This window comes from Hemitrygon akajei, chromosome 4 (genome assembly GCF_048418815.1).
Source record: "Hemitrygon akajei chromosome 4, sHemAka1.3, whole genome shotgun sequence".
NCBI lineage: Eukaryota > Metazoa > Chordata > Chondrichthyes > Myliobatiformes > Dasyatidae > Hemitrygon > Hemitrygon akajei.
Window position 1 is genome coordinate 147,158,543 of NC_133127.1, and position 24,080 is coordinate 147,182,622.

Consider the following 24,080-nt stretch of genomic DNA (forward strand, 5'->3'; position numbering starts at 1 on the left):
TTGTTGAACAAAATCAGAGCACATGACATGAAGTCTAACTATGGATGCAGATTCAAGATCATTAAAAAAAAAGAAAACAGAAAGAACACACAAATCATTTTCAGGTTGGGGAACTACTGTGTGACTAGCAGGGCAAGCAGAGTTCAATGCTGAAACCCGGGCACAATGCACCTGTAATTTTGATAAGGTGATCAAATGCTATATGCTATATAATGCTGTCTGCAGATGATACAGAGGTAGCTGAAGGTGTTGGCTGTGATGAGGATGTTCAGGAGCATCAGGAAGATATAGTCAAGATAGGTGACTGGGCACTGACATGGCAGAACTTGGGAAAATACTGGGTCATCCACTTCGTTAGAGAAAAATTAAAAGTGATCTTTTTTTTATTTGGCAAAAACTTTACTGTTCAAAGGGACTTGATTTCTGCTTGTAAGTGAATGACTAACTTTTAATAGGCAGTTTCAGCAAGCAGTTAGGAAGGCAAAGAGTTTGTTGGCTTTTATTGAAAGTGGATTTGAGTGGAAGAGTAGAAATGTATTGTTTTAATTACATGGAGCCCTGCTGAGACCACTTCAGGAATATTGTGTAAAGGTCTAGTCCCCCTAACAAAGATCTATTTGTGATGAAGAGAGTGGGGGGTGTAGGAAAAGTTCACTAGATTTTAATTCCTGAGATGTTACGCTTGTCTTATAAGGAGACAAAAGCAGGTTGTTCCCATACCATCTTGAGTTTATGAGACTGAATGATGATTTTATTGAAAAATATGAAACTTTAATGGCAGAAGATGCTAAGCTTCTTTTAGATAGTTATTATCCTAATGGGACAACTCTTCAGAAGAGAAATTGAAACAAATTCCTCAGTGAAAGGGTAGCAAAGCTTGGGAATTCCCTTCCTAAGGAAATAAGTAACTGTGACAGAAGGCATGTAAGTTCACCAATTGATTCTTGGCATGACAGTGTTTGCCACATGATGGGAGGGTCGGCAGAGTGGGCTTACACAGGTGGCCCCCATTTTTCGAACATTCGCTCTATGACATCTCGCTGTTACGAAAGACCTATATTAGTTACCTGTTTTCGCTCACAGAAGGTGTTTTCACTGTTACGATAAAAGGCAGCCAAGCTCCTCGCCCGGAACTGCATTCTAGCTTAAACACGTGCCTGTGAGCATCTGTGCTTCATGTCGATTTATTTTGTGCATCCGTTAGCAAGATGAGTTCTAAGGTATCGGAAAAGCCTAAAAGAGCTCATAAGGGTGTTACGCTTAGCGTAAGACTGAACGTAATTAAGCGTTTCGATCGTGGTGAACAAAGTAAGGACATTGTCTGCACGTTGAACTTGTCTGCGTCCACCAGTCGCAATATTTATACGCACAGAGAAAGAATCTTGAAAGCTGCCGATATTACTGTTGGTTCTGCTTGTAGCAAAGTGGTCTCTCTTAGTTGGCATCCAATGATGGATAAAATGGAAAGTCTATTGCTTGAGTGGATTGATGGCTGTACAAAGCGTGGTGTTCCATTAAGTTATCTTATACTTAAGGAGAAATTAGTTAGTCTTTTTAATAAGCTGAAACAGAAAGCACTGGACGCTGGTGATGAAAATGTTGTGAAAGTGGAGTTTAAAGGCAGTCATGGGTGGTTTGATCAGTTTCTGAGGCAAGGGTAGCTTCATAGCTTAAAGTCTACTGGAGAGAGTGCTTCGGCTGCTACTGAAGCTGCTGGAAAGTTCCCAGCAGAACTGAAGAAAATAATTACGGAAGGTGGTTATTCATATAAGCAAGTGTTTAACTGTAACAAAACTGCAATTTATTGGAAAAAATTGCCGAGCACCCCAACCTCCGACGACTCAGCCTAACACACCATCATCAGTGTGCTCGCTGTCTTCCCGATTCCGGTAAGTGAAACTACACTGTACGTACATTATTTCTACTTTATATAGGCTGTGTATTTTTATGTGTTATTTGGTCTGATTTGGCAGCTTCATAGCTTAAAGGTTACTGGAGAGATTCCTTCCGGTGAGACTGCTTCTGCTAAATAGTGAGATTTTCGCTGCACCACAGTGCTGCAATGATTGCATAGAAGTATTTCTCCTTTATATAGGCTGTGTATTTATCATATCGTTCCTGCTTTTACTATATGTTACTGTTATTTTAGGTTTTATTTGTTATTTGGCATGATTTTGTAGGTTATTTTTTGGGTCTGGGAACACTCACGAATTTTTCCCATATTAATAAATGGTAATTGCTTCTTCACTTTACGACATTCTGGCTTACAAACCGTTTCATAGGAACGCTCTACCTTTGGCTAGCGGGGGAAACCTGTATTCTCTTAAACAAGAACAGAAGATGCTGTACTCAGCAAGCCAGGCAGCATCTGTGAATACAGAAACCAAGTTCAGAATCAGAATAGAATTAGGTTTGTTGTCACTGACATATATCATGAAATTTGTTGGTTGTGGCAGCAATAGAGTGTAAGCTATAAAAAAAAATTGCTGCAAGTTTAAAATTAAAATAAATAAATAGTGAGGTAATGTTCATGGGTTCGTAGACCATTCAGAAATCTATGATGATGGCGAAGCAGCTGTTTCTAAAACACTGAGTATGCATCTTCAAAGTAAAATGTATTGTCAAAACACCTATATGTTACCATATTCTACCTTGAGATTAATTTTCTTCCAGGTATTTACAGGGAAATAAAGAAATCCAATAGAATTTACAAAAAAAACTATACACCAACAAAGAATAATGAAATAAGACAAACTGTGCAAATAAAAAATAATGCTGAGAACATGAATTGTAAAAGTCCCTTTAAGGAGAGCCTGCAGGCTGTAGAATCAGGTTAGAATGGTTATCCCTGCTGGTTCAGGAGTTAATGGTTGTAGGGTAATAACGGTTCCAGAACCTGATGGTGTGGGACTTAAGGCTTCTGTACCTCCAGCCTGTTGGTAGTAACAAGAAGAGAGCATGGACTGGATGGTGGGAGCCTTTGATGATGAATGCTGCTTTCTTATGGCAGCATTTCCTGTAAACATGCTCAATGATGGGAGGCTTTCCTTGTGATGTACTGGGTTGTTTCCATTCTGGGCACTGGTGGTTCTATACCAGGCTGTGATGGATATACCAGGCCACTCTGGATAGTTCCATTGTTTGTTTATAGAAATATACCTACGTGTTTGCTGACATGCCGAATCTCCATAAACCTCTAAGGAAGTAAGGGCATTATTTTGACAAATTGAAACTTTAGCAATGTGAAGAAGGCAGGTCTCAGATGGTGAGGGTCCTCAGTGATGGATGCCGCCTTCCTGAGTTATCTCCTCTCAAAGTTGTCAATGGTGGGGAGACTTGTGCCTGAGATGGAGCTGGCAGAGACTCTCTACGGCCTCTTTTGAACCTATGCATTTTGATTTAAGTTCAAGCCTTGTCACAGGAAACATGATAAATGATGTTTGTCCTGAAATATTACCTCTGTTCTTCTGTCCATTGAAGCTAACTGATCTATTGAATGTTCCCAGCAGTTTCTGATTTTGTTTGTCATTTCCAGCATCTGCAATTATTTTTATTTTCATGCTGTATTCCAGCAAGTTTAGGAGAGTGAAATATAAAACTCTTCTGGAACTTGATGGGGTAGATGTAGAGGTGATGTTTCTCCTGGGTGGGATGTCTAGACAAGCACTCACAATCTCAACATTAAGTGTCAGCCATTCAGGACAGAGATGAATTCCTTCACTTAGAGAATAGTGAATATCTGGATTTTTCTACTTAAAAGAACTCGAGAGGCTTAGTCACTTTGCATGTACAAGGCAGAGGTCGATAGCTTTTATTGATACTGAAGGAATGAATCATGGATGTGAAATTAGTGCAGGAAAGTGGCACTAAGCTAAAGGATAAACTGCAGTTATATTAAATGGTGGTACAAGCCCATGGGACTAATGGGCTGCTCCTATTTCTACTATTTTTGTTATAAAAATGTCATTGTAATTTCTAAATGCCTTAGGTTTTAGAAATGTTGAACATTAAATCATATCATTGATTATCACACTATATTGTAATCACTTTAATGAAGAAATAATTGAGCAATATTGATAATATGAAAGATGAGATTGTGCTGTACATGAGACAACAGTTCTGTCATGAACCACCAGATAGTTGAAGTGAACAGGCCATCATGTTCCTGATCTCTCTGCCTGAGCATTGAAATATGGTTGTTAGGTACAAGCTGGAAGTCAGATGTTGGTGTTTCTTCCCTCCCGCTTTGCTGCTGAATGCATCATTGATTTGCTAATCTGAGGAGCTGGATGCACTTTGCATAGTGTTCCTCAGTTACTCCTTAGCTGTGACTGACTTGGGTGGCTCAGTCATGTTCACATGAAATGGATCACTAACTTGTTTGTAAAGGCAAGTACAGTTAAGTGTTTTTTCCTTTATTTTGCTTAATTTTAATGTTTCAGTTAATTTCCATGTATTATTTTAAAGTATTATTTTTACTGTCGCGATGAGGCCACACTCAGGAGGCAACACCTTATATTCTGTCTGGGTAGCTTCCAACCTGATGGTATAAACATCAATTTCTCTAACTTCCACTAATGTCCTCCCACCATGCTTCATCATTCCCCATTCCTGTTTCCTCTCTCACCTTATCTCCATATCTGCCCATCACCTCCCTCTGAAGCTCCTCCTCCTTTCCTTTCTTCCATGGCCTTCTGTCCCCTCCTTTCAGATTTCCCCTTCCTCCAGCCCTTTATCTCTTTCACCAATCAACTTCCCAGCTCTTTACTTCACCCCTCCCCTTCCTTCAGTTTCACCTATCACCTATCAACTTGTCTTCCTTCTCCCCTACCCCCACTTTCTTGCTCGACCTCTCAACTTTTTTCCAGTCCTGATTAAGGGCCTTGGCCTGAAACATCAACTGTACTCTTTTCCACAGATGCTGCCTGACCTGCTGAGTTCCTCCAGCAGTTTGTGTGTGTTGATTTGGATTTCCAGCATCTCCTGATTTTTTCATGTATATATTTTTCGTTCAGAAGTCATCTGAATGCCTCCAATTTGGGTATTTCATCTTCAAATAGGTATGGTCTCACTGATGTGGATTCACAATTTGGTCTACCTCATTCAATTGTAACTATGTTGGAAATTGCTAGGAATTGCTGATCAATGGTGAACTGAAAGAAGATTGTGGCAGGGGAGCTGTTTGAGTCAATAGGGAACTCAGATGACTGGCCAGCAAGGAACCAGAAATCATAAATTCAATATTAAGAGAAAATCAAAATCTGTAATATTTTGTGCATTATTTTAAATTTTCTTGTTTGGTAGATCAGAATCTTAGAATGATACAGAATGCAAATTGACAATTTACCCCACCTTCCCTGCATGTATTTCAGAGAACTATCCAAATGATTCTAGACCCTTAATCTTTGCCCATACTCCTGCAGATATTTCAGATTCCAGTACCCATCCAATTCCCTTTTGAAAGTTTTTTTTTAGTACTGCTTGCTCCCTTTCAGTCAGTGCATTTATAATCAGAATAATTTTTGCTGCATTAAAAAGAAATGTGTTCAAATTTTACAACTGATGTCCTCTGATCATCCTGATCTTCTGCCACTGGTAATTATTTACTGCTACAGAGCGATCTTGATAATATCTATCAAATCTCCTTTTCAGCTTCTTTGCTTAAGAAGAACAATTTTCATTTCTCCAATTTGCCATCTTTTATCACTCTCATCATTCTCATAGCTTTCCTGAGATCTTGAAATCCTTCCTAAATAGTTGTACCCAGAATTAATCTCAATGCTACAACTGAAGTAGGCAATGTTTTATTCAAATATATCATGCCTTTTCTATCTTTAGAGCTATCCGTCCTTTTGCGAATCTTTTATGTCTTCTACTGGATTTGACATAGCCTGCAAATTCATATACTGCCACGGTTCCATGCTCTTGAGCTAAATTTTGCCAATTTAGTTTCTACTGCTTCCGCTCAATTTTCCTACCTACAGGAATTATTTCAAACTTCTCTGTATTAAATTCTGTTAGCAAGGTGTCTGTGTATTTCACCAGTCCTTGCATGCCCTTTGGAAATCCAATGCTATCTCCTTTGTTTCATATGCAAATTTTGATTTTAAGACTTGAGTAACCAAGTTCAGGTCTCCAACATATATCCCAATGTTACCATCACTCCACCCCATCCTGCTCACTTGCCACAAGATTTTCCCTCCATTTAGGTGAACAACAGATCATCATTGCTGTCTGCTTTCTGGAACTTAGTCATTTTCATAGCCATGTAGCATCATTCATTAAATCGGCTACTACCCTTCCGTTACGTGATATCTCTGAAAATTAATTTATTCAATAGTAACCATACTTTTTCATTGACCCTTTCTGCAAATTCATCAGTTAATTTAAGTATGTTAACCAAACATGATTTAACTTTGATAAATCATGCTGGTATTAAATTTGCCAAGTGCTTGTTAAAATAATATTGGATCACTATCTCTAAAAGTGACCCCACTATTAATATTCAGCTGTCTAGCTAATAATTGCCAAGTTTAGACTTCTCACCAATTTTTTTGATTGTGGTGCAACATTTCCAGTTCTCCAATCCTCTGACAACAGACCATTTCTAAGAATAGAAAGATAATGATCAGAGCTTCCATAATTTCCATCCTCTCTTCCTTCAGCAATCTTGAATACATCCTAGCTGGACTAGATGACCTTTCTCTTTTGCCAGTATTTTTAATGTCTCCCATTTTGCTAATTTTACTTGACTTAATTTCTCTACCTTTTATTTCAAAAGCTTGATGTTGGCAGTATTATTTTCAATTATCTATCCAAGCCTTTTAAATCCACAAGAAGGTTTTGTTTTTGGTCCTTAATTAATCTTACTCTTCTTTTGTTTACCTTTTCACTAGTTCAGTATAGGAACTGTAAGAAACAAAGTCGCAGTCTGTTTTTACATGTATTATGGCCGGTTTTGAGGATGAAGACTTGATAATATCCAGAAGTCCTTCTTGTGCTACCGACTAATCTACTCTCACGAGCTTTCCTTTCTTATATTTCTTCTACCCTTTCTCTACTACAGTACTAGTAGTTATTGATCAAGCCACAGCCACTGATGGAATCTTTTCTGGACCTCTCACCACTATCTCTGGTGCCTCATAAGCTTCTATACTTTGCCCCTTAATTTTTCATCTAAACACAATCCAAAAACAGTATCAAATTCCTGACGTACCTTGTTGACACCCAGGTTTATCTTGCCATCATATCCACTGTCCCTCAGTTGTCAGATGGTTTACCATCCGTCAATGGATGAGCAGAAATGGCATCCAACTGAACGGTGACACAACCACGTCTTTCTCAGTTTCCTGGAGATAAACTCAGTGAAACCCATCTGATTCCACCATTGCCTCATCCCTCCTACCAGGGAAATAATCATCAGTACTTTTTCTTCCATTAACTACACTTCAGTATATCTACATTAATTTGCTGCATGCAAATGTGATATCATGGAAGTCTTTTCTGCCTATACAATATGCTCCTTAGCAATGACACCAAAGCTTTCAGTGCCTACATGTGTTCCCAGCTAATAAAGCCAGCTGTTTACAATTCTTATCCATGTTTCAAACCCCTCCATGCACTCTCTCTCTCTAGCTTGTAATATTCTCCAAACTATAACTTTCTGAGATGTTTGCAACCGATAATAATGACTTCTGAGCATTTTCAGATCTGATTAATCTACCACTGGCAGCCATACAATCAGCTTTCACAATTCCTCTAAAATTCCCACCAAACCTAATAATTACACTTTTGTTTATCTACAATCTATTATCAGGAACTTCCTACAGTCTATAATTAAAGACAAAGTGAATGAACACTTTTATAAAAGAGATTATGTGGTTATATTAAAAATATAAGATATCTGACAAATATGTCAGACTTTTTTTGAAGATGGGTTTGTTATAGGAATGCCAATAGGTGTTATCTATATAAAATTCCAAAACTATTTGACAAAGCATCTGCTGGATTGTTCTGAGCTAACAACTGAACTCTTCTCGGGCCTCCAGCCAGGTACAGGTATCAATTTTAACTGATGTTTCATAAAGATGGAGGAATTTGTCACTGAAACATCAGTTAAAATTAATACCTGTACCGGCAGGAAGCCTGAGAAGAGTTTATTTGTCAGATACACTGGGAAAGCACTAGATCCTTGTTCTGAGCTAAATTTGGAAGCTTATTTCAAAGTTTAAAGTAAATTTAATATCAAAGTACATATATGTCATGATATACTACCCTGAGATTCATTTTCGTGTGGGCATTCATGGTAAATACAAAGAAACACAATAGAATCAGTGAAAAAGATGCACACTAGATGGACAAACAACCAACGTGCAAAAGTCAACAAACTGTGTAAGCACAAAGGAAAAAACACAAAATATTAATAATAAATAAACAATAAATATTGAGAAGAAGAGATGAAGTGTTCTTGAAAGTATTCTAAAGGAAGAATGAGGTAACTGTGGCTGACAAGTGAAGTCAAAGACAGCACAGAACGAAAAGAGATAGCATATAATATAGCAAAATTAGTGGGAAGTTAGAGTATTGGGAAGCTTTTAAAAACCAACAGAAGGCAACAAAAAAGCCATAAGGAGAGAGAAGATGAAATATAAAGGTAAGCCAGCCAATAATATAAAATAGAATACCAATTTTTTTTCAGATATATAAAGAGAAAAAGGGAGGCAAGAGTAGATATTGAACCACAGAAAAATGATGGTAGTAAATGATGGTAGTAAAGTGGAGTTTGATAAGTTCTTGATTAGACAGGCCATCAAATGTTATGGGAAGAAGGCAGGAGAATGGTGTTGAGAGGGATAATAAATCATTGATAATGGAATGGTGGAGCAGACTTGATGGGTCTAATCCACTCCTATGTCTTATGGTCAATGAAAGTGAGTCTATAGGTTGTGGGAACAGTTCAGTGTTAGGATGAGTGAAGATGAGTAAAGTTATCCCCTCTCGTTCAAGAGTCTGTTGAAGGGTAATAACTTTTCCTGAACCTGACAGTATGGGTCCTGAGGCTCATGTACCTTCTTCCTGATGGCAGCAGTGAGAAGAGAGCATGGTCTGGATGGTGGTGGTCCTTGATGATGGATACTGCTTTCCTGCTACAGCACTTCATGTACATATGCACAACAGTAGGGAGGGCTTTACCCGTGATGGACTAAGCCACATCCACTACTTTTTGTAGGCATTTCTGTTCAAGGGAATTGCTGTTTCCACACCAGGCTGTGATGCAACCAGTCTATATACTCTCCACATCTATAGTACAAAGTAAATTTATTATCAAAGTACATGTACGGTATGTTGCCATAGACAACCTTGAGATTTGTTTTCTTGCAAGCATACTCAATAAATCCAATAACCAATGAAAGAACACATCACACAGGGCAGACAACCAGTGTGCAAAAGACAACAAACTGTACAAATGCAAAAGAAAACAAAGAAGAAATAATAATAATAAATAAATAAGCAATAAATATAAAGAACATGAGATGAAGAGTCCTTGAAAGTGAGTCCATAGGTTGTGAAAACAGTTCAATGATGGGGCAAATGAAGTTGAGTGAAGCCATGGCCTCTGATTCAAGAGCATGATGGTTGAGGTGTAATAACTGTTCCTGAACCTGTCAGTGTGTGTCCTAAGGCTCCTATACCTTCCTCCTAAAGGCAACAGTGAGAAGAGAGCATGGCCTGCATGGTGGGGTTCCCTGATGATGGATCCTGCTTTCCTGCAACAATGCTCTGTGTAGATGTGCTCAATGGTGGAAGGGTTTTACTCATGATGGACTGGGCCGTATCCACTATTTTTTGTAGGATTTTCCATTCAAGGACATTGGAAAAAAGCTATAGTCAATGATGAGCAACCCGATGTATGAATCTTTACTGTCCAGATGCTCCAGGGTTGAATGAACAGCCAATGAAATGGCATCTGCATTTGACCTGCGTAACAGTAGACAAATTGGAGTGGATCCTCCAGCAGGAGCTAAGAGCAATTTCTCATTGATCCTTTCTCCTAATTCATCAGCAAATTTAAGTGTGCTAACTAAACATAATTTAACTTTGACAAATAATGCCAGCTCTCCTTTATTATTAGCTTCCTTTATTATTGACTGATAAAATTGGCTAAGAAGTAGGTGATAGATATAAGGGATTATGGACCTGGAGCTCTGCAAGGATTTCTGTATGGGCTGGGGCTATTCACCACATTAATGACCAGGAGCTGTTAAGATAGAAAAGCATTTCTTCAGTTTTTCAATAGCACAAGTGCAGATAACATACTGTACGCATATTATGTTTCATGGAGAAATTAATCAAACATTTCACGGGCAAACTGCTGCCAATGGATTTCATCACGGGTAAGTGTGAGGTTGTTAACTCTGAACTAAAAAAAACAACAAAATACTTTCAAATGGTTGAATGCCAGAAATAGAAGCCCATAGAATCCTTCATTAACTGGACAACTAATAGAAGCTACAGTGACCTGGGTTCATTTGTAATCTCTAATGCTGCCTGTGTGGCATTTTCCATTTCTCCTTTAAGTTATGTGAGTTTCCTCCCAGATTCCAAAGAAGTCTGGGCTAGTAGGTAATTTGACAGAATGGTAAAATCTGGGCGGATCCCAGATTTTACCATTGTGTCCACTGACTAGGTGTCCAATGTCCACTGAACAGGTGTGTAATCCTGAGTAGTCAGGGCATGGCTGAAGGAAGGCTACTGACTTGTAGTGGAGGAGGCCACAGTCAATGATGCCTTGTTTCAACCTTCCCCTGTTCACTAGAAGTGACATTAGTCTAGTCTAGTTGGTTGACAGGCTACAGCAAGATTAATGGTGGAGTAGTAGAGCTTGAAGATTGAATGCTGCTACTCAGCAGCTGTGGGGACACAAAGTCATTGCCACTTTCTATAAGCACCACCTCAGCAAACTCAATAATTTGATGGAGGACAGATTTTGGGAAATCTCTTTCAGCTACAGAAATCCAAACCCATAATGGCAATGCTACCAATTGCAGTTGTAGAAGAGCAGCATGGGCTTGCAAGGCAGAAGTCTGAACACCAGACAGTGAGCAGCAATGGAACCTGAGACAGCTGATGCAATTGCCCAGAGATGAGATTTTTAATTATGTTTTTGAAAGCTTTGTTTCAGCATCTATGTCATCAAATGCAAAAGCTGTATTCACATCCCCCCCCTTCCCCCACCTCACTCCCAACCCCATTCCTTAACATTCCTGGCTGCACTTTGTTAAAGGAGCTCTTCATGCTCCTACGAAGTCCAGTATTTCACTGGAAAATCTAGCCACAAATCTGCCTTGTTCTTCCTTGGTTTCTAGCAAGTTCAGAAAACTGCTAGAATAACTTTGACAAGCATGTGATTGCCAGAAAGCCTGGAATGAGAGAGAGAGAGAGAGTGAGAGAGAGAGAGAGAGAGAGAGAGAGAGAGAGAGAGTCTCTCTCTCTCTTCCCCTCCCTGTCCCTCCCTCTCTCCCTCTCTCTCATTCTCTCTCTCTCCCTCTCCCTCCCAGAAAACTGATGGTCTACCTTTCATTAAATTCAAGGAGTGAGGATATTGTGGCAAGCCTGGCATTTAAAACCCATCCTTAACTGACCTTGGCAAAGAACCTGGTGGATCACCTTGGTGATTTGCTGCAGACATTCTTCTCCTGGTTCACCTGAAGTACTAATGATTAAGAACTTACAAGATTTAGACCCAGAGTGAAAGAATGTAGTGATAGAACGTAGTCAAGAGTTAGTGGTATTCTCTGTTACCCTTGTGCTTGTTGATAGCAGAAACTTAGGAAGGGCCAAATGCAATGCATTAATAGTGTACACAGCAGCCATATTCTGCTGGTTGATGCAGCAATTAATATAAAAGGTGATGGGTGTCCCATTAGCTACTTTATCCTGTTAAACTCCCTGAGTGCTGTTAAAGTTCCATTCATCTAAAGAGCATTCTGTCCTATATTTCATATATCATGTGAACGGCATCAAGCGGTCATGTTGCAGGATACCCAGTGCATTTTCTGCTTTCCTGGTCACAGTATTTATGTGGCTGTTTCAGTTCAGCTTCTAGTGAAAATTGACACCAGCCCTCCCCTGAATGTTGATGATGGGGTACTTGGTAATGTTATTGGGTGTTCAGGGTGGGTTATTCACTTTTCTCTTGTTCATGATGATCATTCCCTGGCAATTTCGTGACATTGATATTATTTTCCTTTGATATTGGTCTCCTTCAAGGGTAGTTGCCCACAGAAGGCAGAGGGTGGTAGCAGATATTCTACCTGGAGGTCGGTGACCTGTGATGTTCTGCAAGGAATTTCTCTGGCACCCCTTCTCTTTGTGATTTTCATAAATGACTTGGATAAGGATGTGGTAGTGGAAGGGTGGCCTATTAAGTTTGCAGATGACACAAAGAGTGTAGCTTTGGATATTATGCCAGTTGGACATAGATGGTCTTGAGTTTGGAAAGTTAGAGCTGATCTCATCAAAACTTACAGGGACAGATTGTTCCCTTGACACAAGGGTTTAGAAACAGGTGTCACATTCCAAAATAGGTTCCAAAGAAATTACTACACCAAAGGAAAAGAATCTTTGAAATCTAGCCAACTGGATTGTGGAGGCTCAATCACTAACTTTATCCAATTAGAAATTGGTATTCAGTATTAAGAGCATCATCGAGTGCAGAAAATAGCGCTAAGACTAAAGATCAGACATTATCTTAGTAAGTGGCAGAGAACAAATATTTAGTGATCACTTCAACTCCTGTATCTAACAAAATGGCTGCAGAATGTATATTCATGGTCTTCTGCTGTAGCCCATTCACTTCAAGGTTCAGCTTGTTACTGTCACGTTCCTGTCAGCTTGAATCAGTTTGGCCATTTTCTTCTGACCTCTCTCATTAACAAGGCATTTTTGCTCACAGAAATGCCTCTTACTGGATTTTTTTTTTTTGGTTTTCTTTATAAAGTCTAGGGTAGGAGTTCCCAGCCTGTGGTCCACAGAATCCTCGCTTAATAGTAGGGGTACATAGCATAAAAAAAGGTTGGGAACCTGCTCTACAGATTGTTGTGTGCAAAAATCCCAGGAGATCAGCAGTGTCTGAAATACCCAAATCACACCATCTAGCACCAACAGTAATTCCTCAGTCAAAGTCAGTTAGATCACATTTCTTCCCCATTCTGATGCTTGGTCTGAACAACAACTGAACCTCTTGACCATGTCCACAGGCTTTTATTGAATTGGTGCCTCGTGATTGGCTGATTAGATATTTGCATTAACGAGCAGCTGTATAGGTGTATATATTAAAGTGTCATGTATAAGAGGCTTAAAAATGATGCACACTTTTTTTTATGTCCTTATCTGTAACCATGTCTGGTGCTGCTGATGATTTGCCTGTCTTCGTGATAGAGAGATGAATAATATATTTGTTGAATCTTATGATTAGATTACAGATTGGAGATTGTAGTCCAACTGCTTTCCCATTGTACCTTATTGATACCCAGTTCTGTGCTGTGAAATCTGTTCCATGCCTATCTTATTTCATGTGAGGTAGCACCACATGCCCACTTACATAGAACACCAAACAGTACAGCCTTCTTGCATTTACCTTATCTATACCGCTCATCATTTCGAACAGCATAGGACCTTCAGCCCATCATGTTGTGCTGACTTTCTAACCTATTCCAATGCTTCTCTCTAACACTTCACTCCCACATTCACCTCTATTTTTCTTTCATCTACATACCTATCTAACAGTCTCTTAACTGTCTCTACAAATCTTTTAACATAAAAAGTACACTTTACCTCTCTATTTCAGGTGACAGTTTCTGAAATTAAAACATAAACCCAAGTGTCTATGTGCACTGGTTTTATTGAGAAAAAAGACAGCTACATTGGATACACATTGTGTATTCTGAAGTTTGTAATTTCTTCTTCTAGGTCCCTTACACGTGAAAAACAGATGTGCATGAAAGCTATCAACATATATAGTGACTATCAATGCAAAGCTAGGATTTTCACTCATATGTGGATGTCCTGCAGAGTCAGGTGTCATACTGAAAGTTGAGGTAGGGCTTTTGGGTCAAAGGCAGGATGAGCCACAGATCAGTTATGGGAGGATGAATCCGATAGTAGATTGCCATTTGGGTGAGGTGACAATTAGAAATATCTGATACTGGATTTCGGTGAGTGTCACAAGTTTTGCAGTTGGGAATCACAAACAAGAAAGATGTTGATGTTGGTGATAGGGTAAGTATATCACTTTCAAAGAACCTTCCTAAAGTAGCTTTTTAATGACAGACCACGAAGCTTACCCAGGCAGTTTTCTATGAGTAATACTGAAGCAAGCAGCGCATTCTGATGTGCTGCAATGGAAATCCCAGAAAACCTTCTTGCATTTACCTTATCTATACCGCTCATCATTTCGTATACCTCTATCAAATCTCACCTCAATTTTCTATGTTCCAAGGTATGAAGTCCTAAACAATTCAGTCTTTCCTCATAATTCAGGTCCTCCAGGCCCGGCAACATCTTTGTAAGTTTTCTCTGTACTCTTTCAACCTTATTTACATGTTTCTTGTAGGTAGGTGACCAAAACTGCGCCCAATACTCCAAATTAGGCCTCACCAATGTCTTATACAACTTCAGCATAACATCCCATCTCCTGCATTCAATACTTTGATTTATGAATCAAAAGCTTTCTTTACAGCCCTATATACCTGTGAAACCACGTTCAATGAATTATGGGCCTGTATTCCCAGATTCCTTTTGACCTAAGGCGCTCCTCAGTGCCGTACCATTCACTGTGTGAGACCTACCCTGGCTGGTGCTCCCAAAGTGCAACACCTCACTCTTGTCTGCATCAAATTCCATCTGTCATTTTTCAGCCTATTTTTCCAGCTGGTAACTTCCTCAAAGAACTCTATAAAATTAGTTAGACATAACCTACCGCACACAAAGTACTTGGTAGTCCATATCTGTCCAAGTATCATTTATCTGGTCCCTTAGAATACCTTCCAATAAGTTTCCCACCAGCCCGACACCAACCCCCTAGGCCTAAGTCGATGCAGTAGTCACCAGCCTATATTTTCCTGATTTATTTTCAGAGTCTTTCTTGAACAGTGGAACAACATTAGCTATCCTCCAATCCTTCAGTACCTCACCTGTCACTAAGGATGATTTAAATAACTGTGCTAGGGACCCAGTAATTTCTGCACTTGCCTCCCATAGGGTCTGAGAGAACACCTTGTCAGGCTCTGGGGATTTATCCACCCTGATTTGCCTCAGGACAGCAAACACCTCCTCCAATGTATAGGCTCCATGAAGTCGATGCTGCTTTGCCTCACTTCTATAGACTCTGTGTCCATCTGCTGAGTAAATACAGATGCAAACAATCCTATAAGGTTGCCTCATCTCTTTTGCTTCCAGGTATAGATGGCCATTCTGATCTTCAAATCATGACCAGACTTTTCTTTCTATATGTTGTCACGTCAGGAGCATGGAGGACTTCAAAGCTCATCAATACATCTGGAGTGAATGTCAATTTTCATTTTGAAATGAGCTTACATTACAACATTTGGTGCCCAAAATGAGTTGTCCAGTATGTTCTAGCCTCTAACCATATTGTTTTTCAATGCAAAATCCGTTTTAAATTAAATATCCCTGTATTTAGTTCCCATAAATGGAATCAAGCTACTGCCTCTGTCTGGAGGCAGCAACACATTTTGGAGTTGTGTTCTAGTGTAAGGATTCATGATAAATTGATGGCTGATTAGCACAGTTTTGACAACTAACCAGGTTTCCTAGAAATCCCCGTGCAAGTACACAAGTTTCAAGTGTCAAATGCTTTTCAAGGCTTAACTCTGTTTTATTCAACCACACAAAACATATCCAACTGACAAAAAACATTGACAAAATCTCAGGGTAGTATATACTGACATATACACACTCTGATACTTTGAACTTTGAGCCCTACATGTGCTTATTTCTTCTTTCAAGTTAACATTTATTTTGATTTTCCATTTGTTTAATTTTTTGTATTTTCCCCTACACTGAGTGAACTTCTTCTTGCTCAAATCCAGCTTTTATCTCTTTTCATATTGAGGCAGCAGCCTGCTGGGACAAAAAAAAATCTTAAGAGTAGAAATAAAGTTAATGGCAGATAAGCTAATAGTGTTAATGTGAGGGGATGTGCATTTATCAATAAAAACATGGCCTTAGGAAGCTGTTGATAAGCAGAACAAAAAATAGCCAACATTTGGCAGCATTGAACCAAACCCTCAGTAAATCTTTGATTTCTGCTAAACAATTTAGCGCTTTCTCTGGAACATTATCCCCAGATGAGCTACTCAATTAAGAAGGACCAATAAATTATCCCACACAGAAGCATCTCATTGTGAACCGTTAACTCTATTGTAAAAATAACACACAGGCAACCAGTTCTGTTGCTGGACAGCAGTCACTGTGTTTGGACACAATGTTATTTAAATACAGCAGTCAGTGTGAGAGGTGAAAGCAGGCCAGATTAAACCTAACCCCTCTGGCACTGAGAGAATCCTGGGGAGGGATTAATGAATGTGATTTTCCTGCATTTACTGCACTGATTGCTGGATAATGGCTCGCCAACAATAACATTTTACCAATCCCTTTTCTCCAGGCCCATCTCATTTCTTCCTCTGTGCGGGTGGTGATTGATTATGCAAGCATAATCAAAGCAACAAACAGATTTGGGTCACCTCAGTAGGAAGATTAGTTCACTTCAAAGACAGGTGCTTAATGGGCTTCCTAAGTCTTAAGTAAAGATTTCAGCACCAAAATGTTTTGCCCAACTCAGGGTCATTCTTCTTCTCTTGATCTGGTCTTTAAAATTGTTGATGGCACTGCGGTCATTTCACAAATACACTATCTTCCCACTGGAATTATTTATCTTAGAATTAGATTCAGAAGGATCAGTGAACAAGGCTATTCACAGAATGAGAGCCATTCTGCCAGAATCCCATTGCTAAAGTACTAAATTGCTTTAAGCATTATCAAAATTTTATATTAAAGGCCCTAAGATAGGATTTCTTGCTTTAGATTGCTAAAAATAGCCAAATTTAATTCACCAAATTAATTGTTGTTTGAGCCAATTAACTATGAAACTGAAAGGAAAAGTCCAGAGTTTCCAGACCTTTATTCTCTTTGTACTCTATGTCTTTACTAGTGACAGGCTAGTAGGTGCATATATTTCATGACGATTGGTTCTCTGAATAGTTACCTAGCAGGGCATATTCCTTCCTTTTTAATTCTCATAGTTTTGAAGAATGCATGATATAAACAAAACAAGATAGTTTCAAATGAAATGCCCCTGTATTATCTTCACAGTTATTTTTACTTTTAGGTATTTACATCTCCAGTTGGAGCAGAATTTGGCTGAGATTTTATAATCAGTAACAGATTTCAAAAGGCATGTGTTGTGATTTTATAGCAAAAGTAAACAATACTGTACACTGAGTATTAGAGTGGGTTACTGCAATTAAGTGTGAAGATGGTGAATAAGACCATATCATGAAATATTTGAAATGCTTAATTGTATTCTTCACTGTATGATATGAACACTTGGATAGGCTTTGTTGAAAATCTGCTTTGTCGATTCTTGTTATTTCTGCCTAGTAAGAGCTACAAAGACTTTATCCAATTCAAAAGAGACTAATGATGCAGGAGACAATGTCAAGAATGTTAAAGATGATTGATTAAGACTTTCCCTATCTGCTCTCACAGGCCAGAAACCTGCTGTGCCACTTCTTTTAGCAACCATAGTACAGGCCACATCAGGTTTCCAGGCGCTAGATGAAGCTCAAATGTTTGACAAAACAAGTTTACAAGCCATGCCTATCTCATTTCTGAGGCACCTGACCCAACCTTAGTGTTAGCAATTCATTCTCTAGGCTCCATTTTGGCATAGGGAATTGCCAACAATATTGGAATACTAGAGGTAGGTTATTTAACTGAAACAAATTTAGCTTAATCCTGCAAACTTTGGTAGGTTGGTTCCAGAGCTCACTTGTCAGACCATTCTGCACTCCTACTGAATGCATGCTATCAGTGCCAGGAAAACAAAGATGGGAATGGAGATAGAATAAAGCAGTGATGTATGACTTTTGCTGTCCAGGCTGCCCCAGTTTTTACTTCCATTCTGCAGAGTGACTTCTAGTCACTGCCAAGGCTGTAGAACAGCTGAGAGCAGTGTGGTCGTCCCTCCAGTTTGAGAGATACAAGTATTAGATTGAAGAATCATAGTCATTTTGCTGTTCCGTTAAACGGAAACATGTCACAATTTGATTCACTGTATTCAAGAATGTAATAATTAGGAAAGATAATTAGATAATCTGAGCAACACTAGTGCCAACCTGTTTTAGGTGAGACCCTCACTCAAATACTATAAGTCAGATTCTATCACGTGCATAGGTGTAGATAGTTAGATAGATAGATAGATAGATACTTTATTCATCCCCATGGGGAAATTCCAACTTTTTTCCAATGTCCCATACACTTGTTGTAGCAAAACTAATTACATACAATACTTAACTCAGTAAAAAAAAAAATATGATATGCATCTAAATCACTATCTCAAAAGCATTAATAATAGCTTTTAAAAAGTTCTTAAGTCCTGGCGGTAGAATTGTAAAGCCTAATGGCATTGGGGAGTATTGACCTCTTCATCCTGTCTGAGGAGCATTGCATCGATAGTAACCTGTCGCTGAAACTGCTTCTCTGTCTCTGGATGGTGCTATGTAGAGGATGTTCAGAGTTATCCATAATTGACCGTAGCCTACTCAGCGCCCTTCGCTCAGCTACCGATGTTAAACTCTCCAGTACTTTGCCCACGACAGAGCCCGCCTTCCTTACCAGCTTATTAAGACATGAGGCGTCCCTCTTCTTAATGCTTCCTCCCCAACACGCCACCACAAAGAAGAGGGCGCTCTCCACAACTGACCTATAGAACATCTTCAGCATCTCACCACAGACATTGAATGACGCCAACCTTCTTAGGAAGTACAGTCGCCTCTGTGCCTTCCTGCACAAGGCATCTGTGTTGGCAGTCCAGTCTAGCTTCTCGTCTAACTGTACTCCCAGATACTTGTAGGTCTTAACCTGCTCCACACATTCTCCATTAATGATCACTGGCTCCATATGAGGCCTAGATCTCCTAAAGTCCACCACCATCTCCTTGGTCTTGGTGATATTGAGACGCAGGTAGTTTGAGTTGCACCATATCACAAAGTCCTGTATCAGTTTCCTATACTCCTCCTCCTGTCCATTCCTGACACACCCCACTATGGCCGTGTCATCAGCGAACTTCTGCACATGGCAGGACTCCGAGTTATATTGGAAGTCTGATGTGTACAGGGTGAACAGGACCGGAGAGAGTACGGTTCCCTGCGGCGCCCCTGTGCTGCTGACCACCGTGTCAGACCTACAGTCTCCCAACCGCACATACTGAGGTCTATCTGTCAAGTAGTCCACTATCCAATCCACCATGTGAGAGTCTACTCCCATCTCCGTTAGTTTGTGCCTTAAGATCTTGGGCTGGATGGTGTTAAAGGCACTAGAGAAGTCAAGGAATGTAATCCTCACAGCACAACTGACCCCCTCTAGGTGAGAGAGTGATTTGTGCAGCAAATACGTGATAGCATCCTCCACTCCCACCTTCTCCTTATACGCAAACTGAAGAGGATCCTGGGCGTGCCTGGTTTGTGGCCTCAGATTCTGTATTATCAGCCGCTCCATGGTCTTCATCACGTGCGACGTCAAGGCAACAGGTCTGAAGTCATTCAACTCCTTTGGTTGTGGTTTCTTCGGTACCGGGACAATACAGGATGTTTTCCACTGTCTGGGTACTCTGATAATGGGTAATGCTGAGTACTGATCATACTGACAATGTAATTAACTAGGGAGCTGCCTGGAAGCACAAAATCACAGAATCACAGAAAGGATGTTCTGTGGAAGGAAGCTATTCAGTCATCGTGTCCATCCTCACTTTATACAAGAGCTACCTCACTCCCCTCACCTCACTCCATAGCTCTGCAATAATTTTCCTTTGAGTGTTCTCTGGTTTCCTTTTGAACAATACAGTTAAATCTTCCTCCTCTACTCACCCTAGCTGTGTATTCCAAATGCTGATTACTGATTGAGAAAACACACACTTTTCTTTGATTTGCTTTTTACCAGTCTATCTCTTCTACGTCCTTTAGTATTCGACTCCACCAATCGGAACAGTTTGTATCTATCCAGTCTGTTTCGATCAGAGGTTCGCAACATATTTTAAGCCATGGACTAATACTATGAAGCAAGGGGTCTGTGGACCACAGATTCGGAAACCCTGGTAGACCCTTTGTCATTTTAAATACCCTCATCAGTATTATTCTCAATTTTCTTTGTTCCAAGGAAGATTGTCTGTGTTTCTTCAATCAGTCCATATAACTGAATCTTTCTTGTAATTCTTTTCTATATCATATAACCATATAACCATATAACAATCACAGCACGGAAACAGGCCATTCCGGCCCTCCTAGTCCGTGCCGAACTCTTAATCTCACCTAGTCCCACCTACCCGCACTCAGCCCATAACCCTCCACTCCTTTCCTATCCATATACCTATCCAATTTTACCTTAAATGACACAACTGAACTGGCCTCTACTACTTCTACAGGAAGCTCATTCCACACAGCTATCACTCTCTGAGTAAAGAAATACCCCCTCGTGTTTCCCTTAAACTTTTGCCCCCTAACTCTCAAATCATGTCCTCTCGTTTGAATCTCCCCTACTCTCAATGGAAACAGCCTATTCACGTCAACTCTATCTATCCCTCTCAACATTTTAAATACCTCGATCAAATCCCCCCTCAACCTTCTACGCTCCAATGAATAGAGACCTAACTTGTTCAACCTTTCTCTGTAACTTAAGTGCTGAAACCCTGGTAACATCCTAGTAAATCGTCTCTGCACTCTCTCTAATTTATTGATATCTTTCCTATAATTCGGTGACCAGAACTGTACACAATATTCCAAATTTGGCCTTACCAATGCCTTGTACAATTTTAACATTACATCCCAACTTCTGTACTCAATGCTCTGATTTATAAAGGCCAGCGTTCCAAAAGCCTTCTTCACCACCCTATCTACATGAGACTCCACCTTCAGGGAACTATGCACTGTTATTCCTAGATCTCTCTGTTCCACTGCATTCCTCAATGCCCTACCATTTACCCTGTATGTTCTATTTGGATTATTCCTGCCAAAATGTAGAACCTCACACTTCTCAGCATTAAACTCCATCTGCCAACGTTCAGCCCATTCTTCTAACCGGCATAAATCTCCCTGCAAGCTTTGAAAACCCACCTCATTATCCACAACACCTCCTACCTTAGTATCATCAGCATACTTACTAATCCAATTTACCACCCCATCATCCAGATCATTTATGTATATTACAAGCAACATTGGGCCCAAAACAGATCCCTGAGGCACCCCGCTAGTCACCGGCCTCCATCCCGATAAACAATTATCCACCACTACTCTCTGGCATCTCCCATCTAGCCACTGTTGAATCCATTTTATTACTCCAGCATTAATACCTAACGACTGAACCTTCTTAACTAACCTTCCATGTGGAACTTTGTCAAAGGCCTTGCTGAAGTCCATATAGACTACATCCACTGCCTTACCCTCGTCAACATTCCTCGTAACTACTTCAAAAAATTCAATAAGGTTTGTCAAACATGACCTTCCACGCACAAATCCATGCTGGCTACTCCTAATCAGATCCTGTCTATCCAGATAATTATAAATACTATCTCTAAGAATACTTTCCATTAATTTACCCACCACTGATGTCAAACTGACAGGTCTATAATTGCCAGGCTTACTTCTAGAACCCTTTTTAAACAATGGAACCACATGAGCAATACGCCAATCCTCCGGCACAATCCCTGTTTCTAATGACATCTGAAAGATCTCCGTCAGAGCTCCTGCTATCTCTACACAAACTTCCCTCAAGGTCCTGGGGAATATCCGGTCAGGACCCGGAGATTTATCCACTTTTAAATTTCTTAAAAGCGCCAGTACTTCCACCTCTTTAATTGTCATAGGTTCCATAACTTCCTTACTTGTTTCCCACACCTTACACCATTCGATATCCTTCTCCTTAGTGAATACCGAAGAGAAGAAATCGTTCAAAATCTCTCCCATCTCCCTCGGCTCCACACATAGCTGACCACCCTGATTCTCTAAGGGACCAATTTTATCCCTCACTATCCTCTTGCTTTTAATATAACTGTAGAAGCCTTTCGGATTTACTTCCACCTTATTTGCCAAACCAAACTCGTAACTTCTTTTAGCTTTTCTAATCTCTTTCTTAAGTTTCCTTTTACATTCTTTATATTCCTCGAGCAATTCCTTTACTCCATGCTGCCTATATCTATTGTAGACATCCCTCTTTTTTCGAACCAAGTTTCTAATATCCCTTGAAAACCATGGCGCTTTCAAACCTTTAACCTTTCCTTTCAACCGAACAGGAACATAAAGATTCTGTACCCTCATAATTTCACCCTTAAATGACCTCCATTTCTCTATTACATCCTTCCCATAAAACAACTTGACCCATTCCACTCTCTCTAAATCCCTGCGCATCTCCTCAAAGTTAGCCTTTCTCCAATCAAAAATCTCAACTCTAGGTCCAGTCCTGTCCTTCTCCATAATTATATTGAAGCTAATGCTATTGTGATCACTGGACCCGAAGTGCTCCCCAACACATACATCTGTCAGCTGACCTATCGCATTCCCTAACAGGAGATCCAACACTGCCCCATCTCTAGTCGGTACTTCTATGTATTGTTGCAAAAAGCTATCCTGCACACATTTCACAAACTCTAAACCATCCAGCCCTTTTACAGAATGAGCTTCCCAATCTATGTGTGGAAAATTAAAATCTCCCACAATCACCACCTTGTGTTTACTACAAATATCTGCTATCTCCTTACACATTTGCTCTTCCAACTCACGCTCCCCATTAGGTGGCCTATAATACACTCCTATCAGTGTTACTACACCTTTCCCATTCCTCAATTCCACCCAAATAGCCTCCCTAGAGGAGCTCTGTAATCTATCCTTCCAAAGCACCGCCATAAGATTTTCTCGGACAAGCAATGCAACACCTCCTCCTCTGGCCCCTCCTACTCTATCACACCTGAAGCAACTAAATCCAGGAATATTTAGTTGCCAATCACACCCTTCCTGCAACCATGTTTCACTAATAGCTACAACATCATAATTCCAGGTATCAATCCACACTTTAAGCTCATCCACCTTTCTTACAATGCTCCTAGCATTAAAATAGATACATTTAAGATACTCTCCACCTCCTCCTCTCTTTTCATCCCTAGCAATGCATTCAAATTTATTATCCTTTTCTTTCTTCTCCCCTACAACTTCGGGCTGAGCGCATCCCTCCTCCATCACCTGCCTGTCCTCCCTCACACACGGTCTACTTACTTGCTCTACTGGTGAACTAACCTCCTCTCCCATAGTTTCCTCAAATTGATTTCCGCCCCCCCATCTTACTAGTTTAAAGTCTGCCCCGTAGCCCTAGCAAACCTCCCCGCTAGGATATTGGTCCCCCCAGGATTCAAGTGTAACCCGTCCTTCTTGAACAGGTCACGCCTGCCCCAGAAGAGGTCCCAATGATCCAGAAACTTGAATCCCTGCCCCCTGCTCCAATCCCTCAACCACGCATTCATCCTCCACCTAATTCCATTCCTACTCTCACTGTCGCGTGGCACAGGCAGTAATCCCGAGATTACTACCTTTGCGGTCCTTCTTCTTAACTGCCTTCCTAACTCCCTATACTCTCGTTTCAGGACCTCTTCCCCTTTCCTACCTATGTCATTGGTACCTACATGTACCACGACCTCTGGCTCCTCACCCTCCCATTTCAGGATATCTTGGACGCGATCAGAAACGTCCCGGACCCTGGCACCAGGGAGGCAAACTACCATCCGGGACTCCCAATCA

The 24,080-nt window shown here is 40.2% G+C and overlaps 1 protein-coding gene across 2 annotated transcripts in view; it reads left to right on the forward strand.

Moving 5' to 3' along the window:
* Positions 1 to 24,080, forward strand: part of LOC140726749 (PC3-like endoprotease variant B) — a 753,656-nt gene that overhangs the window by 538,938 nt on the left and 190,638 nt on the right. The window lies entirely within an intron of this gene.